This window comes from Meriones unguiculatus (assembly GCF_030254825.1).
Source record: "Meriones unguiculatus strain TT.TT164.6M chromosome Y unlocalized genomic scaffold, Bangor_MerUng_6.1 ChrY_unordered_Scaffold_23, whole genome shotgun sequence".
Classification (NCBI taxonomy): domain Eukaryota; kingdom Metazoa; phylum Chordata; class Mammalia; order Rodentia; family Muridae; genus Meriones; species Meriones unguiculatus.
Genome location: NW_026843709.1, coordinates 18666469 through 18673139, shown reverse-complemented (window position 1 = coordinate 18673139; position 6671 = coordinate 18666469).

Here is a 6671-nt window from a genome sequence, read left to right as displayed (position 1 = left end):
AACTTAAGTGACAATACATGCTGGAGAGGTTGTGGAGAAAGGGGAACCCTTCTCCACTGATGGTGGGAATGTAAACTTGTACAACTGCTCTGGAAAGCAATCTGGTGCTTTCTCAGACAACTAGGAATAGCCCTTCCTCAAGATCCAGCCATACCACTCCTAGGCATATATCTAAAAGGCTCCAGTACACAAAAAGGACATTTGCTCAACCATGTTTGTAGCAGCTTTATTTGTAATAGCCAGAAGCTGGAAACAACCCAGATGCCCCTCAACTGAAGAATGGATGCAGAAATTGTGGTACATCTATACAATGGAATACTACTCAGCAATGAAAAACAAGGAAATCATGAAATTTGCAGGTAAATGGTGGGACCTGGAAAAGATCATCCTGAGTGAGTTGTCCCAGAAGCAAAAAAAACACACATGGTATATGCTCACTCATATAGACATGCAACGTAGGACGGACCCACCGGAATCTGTGCATCTAGAGAGGCCGAGCAGGAGAGAGGACCCTGGCTAGAGTTTTCAATCCCCATCCCGAGGGGCAGGAGGATGGACATCAGAGGAAGAAGAAAATAGGAAACAACCTAGAAACCTTCTACAGAGGGCCTCTGAAAGCCAGAAGAAGAAATCAGGAAACAAACTAGGAACATACAACAGAGGGCCTCTGAAAGCCTCTGCCCTGCATACTATCAAAGCAGATACTGAGCCTGATGGCCAACTCTCAGGCAGAGTGAATAGAATTTTGTGTAGGAAGTGGGAAATAATGGGAGCTGGAGAGGACAGGGTCTCCACAAGGAGAGCAACAGAACAAGACCCCTGCACAGATGTAGCCCATGTCAGGTTGGTGTCCAGGTTGGTTACCTAGTAATGGGAAGAGAGACTGCCTCTGACATAATCTGATTGGCCTGCTCTTTGATTACCTCCCCCTGAGGGGGGAGCAGCCCTACCAGGCCACAAAAGAGGACAATGCAGCCACTTTTGATGAGAACTGATAGACTAAGATCAGAAAGCAGAGGAGAACCTCCCCTATCAGGGGACGTGGCAAGGGGCATGCATGCAGTAATGGGAGGGAGGGTGGTATTGGGAGGGGAGGAGGGAGAGGCTTATGGGGGATACAAAATTAATAAAGTATAAATAATAAAAAATAAATAAAATAAAATAAAATAAAATAAACACACACAACACATTGATGGCAGTTCCTGTGTCCAAGACTCTTAATTCTGGAATATTTTCCCAAAATTCTTTCAATGGTCATTAATAAAGTCAGGCATCCTTGACATGTGAGTTTCACATTATCACAGATTACATTATTATTTGTTAAATGCATAGATATGTCCCCAGTGAATTACTTCCTGTGAAGATGCTCCCTGACCAAGCAACTCTTTGAACAAAAGCATTTAATTGGGACTTGCTTATATTTTTATAAAAACCATTCAGGATGCCAAGTCAGCAAGCAGTCATCTTGTAGTCCTTTGGCAACACTGAGAGCTTTTCATACTGAACCACAAGCAGCACAAAGAGAGGACACAGAAAGAAAGATACAAAAAGCTAGAGAGATATTCAGAAATAGAGAGACTGAAAGACTAGAGTTAATTCCTGGGGCTGTGGCAGAATCACAAGACCACATTCCTTTCAGAGCAGAGGGCTAGCCCAGAGGCTAACACAGAATCACAAGACTACATTCCTTTCAGATAATGGGCCAACAACAGTCCCCACCCACTAGAGATAAAGTTGCTAGAAAACTGGACCCTCCCCCTAGGGAGGGACACCTGGTCATTATGGTCTGGGAACCTTCCTATAGCCAATCGATTCAAAATGTAGCACCTTGACCAATAGATGCTTGCCAGGCAGGAATTGCCCCTGCCTTGGGCATGCTGGGATGGACCAGAATCTATATATCACTCCACTAACCTGGGCATGGCGCGCTCAGCTCCCACCGCTTCATTGGGGGTGGGGGACTGTGTAGGCCCAAGCTGCAGCTTGTAATTAACAATAAAAAGACCCTCGTGTTTTGCAACAGAGTCGATTCCTGGAGATCTTTTGGGGGCTCACGAACTGGGTGTAACATTTGAAAGTTCCACCGAGATTGCAGGGCCCCCCAAGACCTCAGGACTGATCCAGAGGGTCTCATACCAGCTGGTAAGTGTGGTGTCTAAGTGTGGTGTCTGTGTCTCAATATCCGTCATTGTCGCTTTGTGCGGTGTGCAGTGTTACGTTGGCCCCTATTTTCTGAATCCTGTTCTGCCTTGAGGCATCTGTATGAGTGACTAATGTGATTTGAACAGATGTGTCAGACAATCACAGTTACTGAAGTTGGGAGGGACGTCCCCCCACTTCATCAGTATCTGGAGGTGGTCTAGAGCCACCTACCATTCTGAGGCTTTTGTGGCAGAGGAGCCAGAGTGGGAATCTGAAGGTCTGTTTTTACAGTACCTTACCCAGGAAGGGACTTGGGCCCATCCTGGAGGAATTTCAGTAACAGTCAGTCAGTTTTTGTCTCGGAAAATTTGGCCAGCTGGTGGGTGTTTTTCTGTCTCTATGTCTCTGTGCAGTATCTGTGTCTACCTTTTGTTTTCTGTTCTGAAAGTCCTCACGAAACTTCTTTAAAATGTGTGCCTATGTGTTTTATTAGATCCGTAAATCCATATGTATAGGTTGCCACGTGGTATAAAGTGCCTCAGTGTCTCGCCACCATCTTGACTTCACCATGTGATTTTATAATGTGACCGCCATCTTGGTATGGATAAAAAAAAAAGGAACCTTGGTCAAATAATTCTCATTTCCTTCTAGGTTAAAAGGATAAGATATTTTAAATTGGTATTGGTTTTAAAAATTAAATTGCTTGCACTGGTAAATTCTGGTTTTAAAATCTGGTTTTGATTTTAAAGATTATGTTAATGCCTTGTGACTTCTCTCCTATAAAGGGGTACTTTATTTTGATAATGCCAAAACCGGGTTTTAAAAAAATGTTTAAATATTTAAGGCTGTAAAATGTTTAAAGTTTATCAGGCATTTGGGTATGACAATGATCTTTGCTATTTTATCAACCCTACTAAATAAAACCCTGCCATATTGTCTGTGCTAATTAAGAGAATTGCAGTTTTTAGAATGTATCTTATGGATAGCTGTTTGTTTGGCAAACTGCTTTGTGACCATCTTATCTGCTACAGGAAAGTTATTTTGAAAGAATTTGGCAGTTTCAGAACTCCTCTTTATAGTAATGTAACTTGTTTTTGCTTTGCCTATATAAAGCAAATTGTAGATGCTGGGCTCCTGCAGGATCAAGCCAGAATAAAAAGGATTTTAATGAGAGTTTTTATGTTGTCCGAAAAGCAAGAAAGAGAGCAAAAAGTAAAAATGTCTGGTTAAGCCAGAAAAGAAAAGCTAGAAACCTGAAGTTATATAGAATGTTGCAGAAGGTTAGTGGATGTGTTATAAAAAGCCAGAGAGTTAATATGATTTAAAAAAAGAACTGTATTTAAATATGTTATAATTCATTTAAAGGGCTGGTGATTCCTCATTGCAAAATGTTTTTTATCTTCTTTCAAGGGAAAAAAATTCTAGCTGATAGGTTTGGTATGACTAAAATAATTCTTACAGTTTAAAATTTTTCTGTTATGCATTTGGTTCTAAAGCTTGTTTGATCACAGGGAACTTTTGGTTGTGGGGGATTATGGATGCTCCACAGTGTTTGCTGTATCATCAGCAGCACCTAATGGCTGTACTTGATGTTGTCAGTCGCAGGCTGTGCTAGCGCATGGCCAGCCACCATGATGGTTCAGCAATGGAGAGTGCATGACGCTGTAGTTTGGCTGCCATATTTGTTTAGGGATTCCAGCTGAGTCCAGTTACACATGGCCAGCCACCACGCTGGTCCGGAGATAAAGAGGGTGGAGCTATGAGTTTGCCACCATTTTGTTTAGGTATCTCAGTTATGGACAGTCATATTAGTGCTAAATGCAAAGCTTTTTACTGTTCAATTTTAATGCAAGTGGTAGGAGCTAGCCTCTCTATGAACTGTATCTGATTAAAAGGTTTGCTTTGATTTTAGTTCAGAAAGAGCAGATTTAAAGTCATGCTAAATACTGCAGTTGAGCCTTACCTAGTCTCTTGTCTATTTGTCTTAAAATATATACTTCTAAAACATGCACCTCGGAAATATGCTAGAATTAGAGATAATAACATTCTGTTTTATAGGACACAGTTTAGAGCAGATGATAAAACAGAGTAACTCAGACATGCTGGCCCTCAATCTTGTCAGAGATCTGAATATAGCATCTTAACATGTGTAAGCTTATTGTGACAGGAAGTCCCAAAATCCTGGCAGTAGCTCCCCCAAGGTCTCCGAGAAGATGTGGGCACAACGACAGATGACTGCTACTCTGGATTGTGGTATGCTAACCATTGGGCAATACGGCCTCAACTGGCCCACTGCTAAGGCCCAGCCAAAACTATGGACACCTGGAGTCAATGTTTCAAGTTGCTAAGAGTGAGGTGAGGCCATTCTCTCATTTCTTTCTCCACAGAAACAGTCTCTCATCTTATGTGCCTGGCAGAACTGCCTCTGTTCAGGATGCTATGAGACACAGGAACCAGGGACACTGCCCAGGTAATGGACTAACCAGTCATCCCTGTCATTTTGATTGACACATGAATTGGTATATTTATTTAGCTTATAATTTATCCTTCTCAGGTCTCTGAACTCCTTGATGGCTATGCTAAGCTTACGGTAGCTTTGCAGCTAAAAAAAAAAAAAAGACAATTAGATCGACTGTTAGCTCATTGATCAGTTCATTAGCTAGAATTACAGGGTACTAGATCTCTTATTTAGAAGAAAAACAGGTTTGCCTTGCTCACAGGACTCATGTTAGTTGCCTGTGTCTTAAGATAAATAAATGGAGCGTATGTAGGGTCTGAGCATACAGGAGTTTAGGTTGTAAAAATCTAGAGAGTGTTATTTGGTCTAAAAAAATGTTTCAGGGTTGATAGATATAAAAAAATAGAGTCTAAGTAGGTATTTTTAGATATATAATTATGAGTTATAAAGAGATAAAAATATTTTAAAGCAGATTAAAAATGGGAGATACTTTAGATCTTCCCCCCCCCCCCTTTGCTACTGTTGTGCTTATATTATAAGATTTCAGAAGTTCAGAGTTTTGGCATTGATCAATAGAGTTCTGATAAGTTGATGGTGCAATAACTGCTTATTATTCAGTCACCAGGTTGAGATTTTAATTTTCTTTGGTTGGCTTCTGGAAATAGACTTAAAGGTGCTTCTCGTTAGTTTAAAAACATCTATTTAATGTGTATCTCTGACCCAAAAGTCATAGCTTTTAGTATCATATTTCATATTCTTAATATCTGCCATTTCTGGGGTAGATTTTGACACAGAAATATCTTAAACCTATTCCTTCTAGTTGCTTTGTTTAAAAAAAAAAAAGGTCCAAGCATCCAGGGTTTAATACTAAAGCCAGTAATGTATTTCTGCCTAACTTTCCAGTGTAAACATAAAAGTGGGAGCTAAAAGTAGATGCTGAGTGTATAAAAATGGCCAAGCTCCATTCGTGACTAATTACCAACAGCTATGCCCACAGAAGAAATGTTACTATGGACACACTTAAGTTGTGTATAAAGGTTATAAAACAAACAGCTAACTGATACTCAATCAGTGGGATGCAGTTTTACCTGTTACTCTTAAAATGTTTGATTTGCTGATATGTTACTTTTCTGAGTATTTAAAATTGTATATTTCCTTTTGTTTACTAAAAAAATTCATATGAGTTTCAGGATGTAACCTGGATCTGCCATAGCTCAAAAGGATAGCAGATGAGATTTCCCTGGTCTTTCCCATTTAATAGACAAATTTTAACTTCTGTCTCCAGTCTAAATTTGTCTCAGCAGATTTCCACCTGTTTAACTCTGTTCTGGGATCAGCTGTGGACTGAAAGCTGAAATCTGGACTTTCAGAAAACTGACATGATTGCTCCCTGTCTCTTCGGGTAGATCAACGAACCAGATGCTTGGGACTTCCCCATTGCCCAGCCTTTGACTGGCATTTCAGCCTCCCTAGCCCCTGATGCCTACAGTCCAACGGTCAGCATTAAAGAAGCTCCAGAAGACAGATCTACACCCAAATCCCCCCTAGCAGGCTGAAATGCTAAGTCAAAAGGGGCTCCCTGGCATTAGCTATTATCTTGGGCATCTGCTTAGCTGAAATGGACACTAATATTGCAGCAACTGGGCTAAAAGCCTAGAGAGACCCTATAATAGTTCTCCTTGGCTTACTACCCCTATATCCACCCTGAAGGAACCCCAGATCCCATTATAAAAAAATAAATCTATAAGATACAAGGGGTCATATCTGGAAGACCCAAGACTATGTCATCAAATGATCGTGGGAAAGGGAAAAATGAGAGACCAAAAAGATTAAAAATTAGCAGCTATTATTAAGGCCTGAACTATGTGGGTGGAGAAGTCTAGTAATGCCCTGAGGGGAAGGACCGCCTTGCTGCTTTCTTTCCTCACCCACTAGAGATACAGTTGCTAGGAAACTAAACCCTCCCCCTAGGGAGTGTGGGGGGGGTGTAGGCCCAAGATGCAGCTTGTAATTAACAATAAAAAGACCCTCATGTGTTTTGCAACGGAGTCGATTCCTGTTATACCCAGCT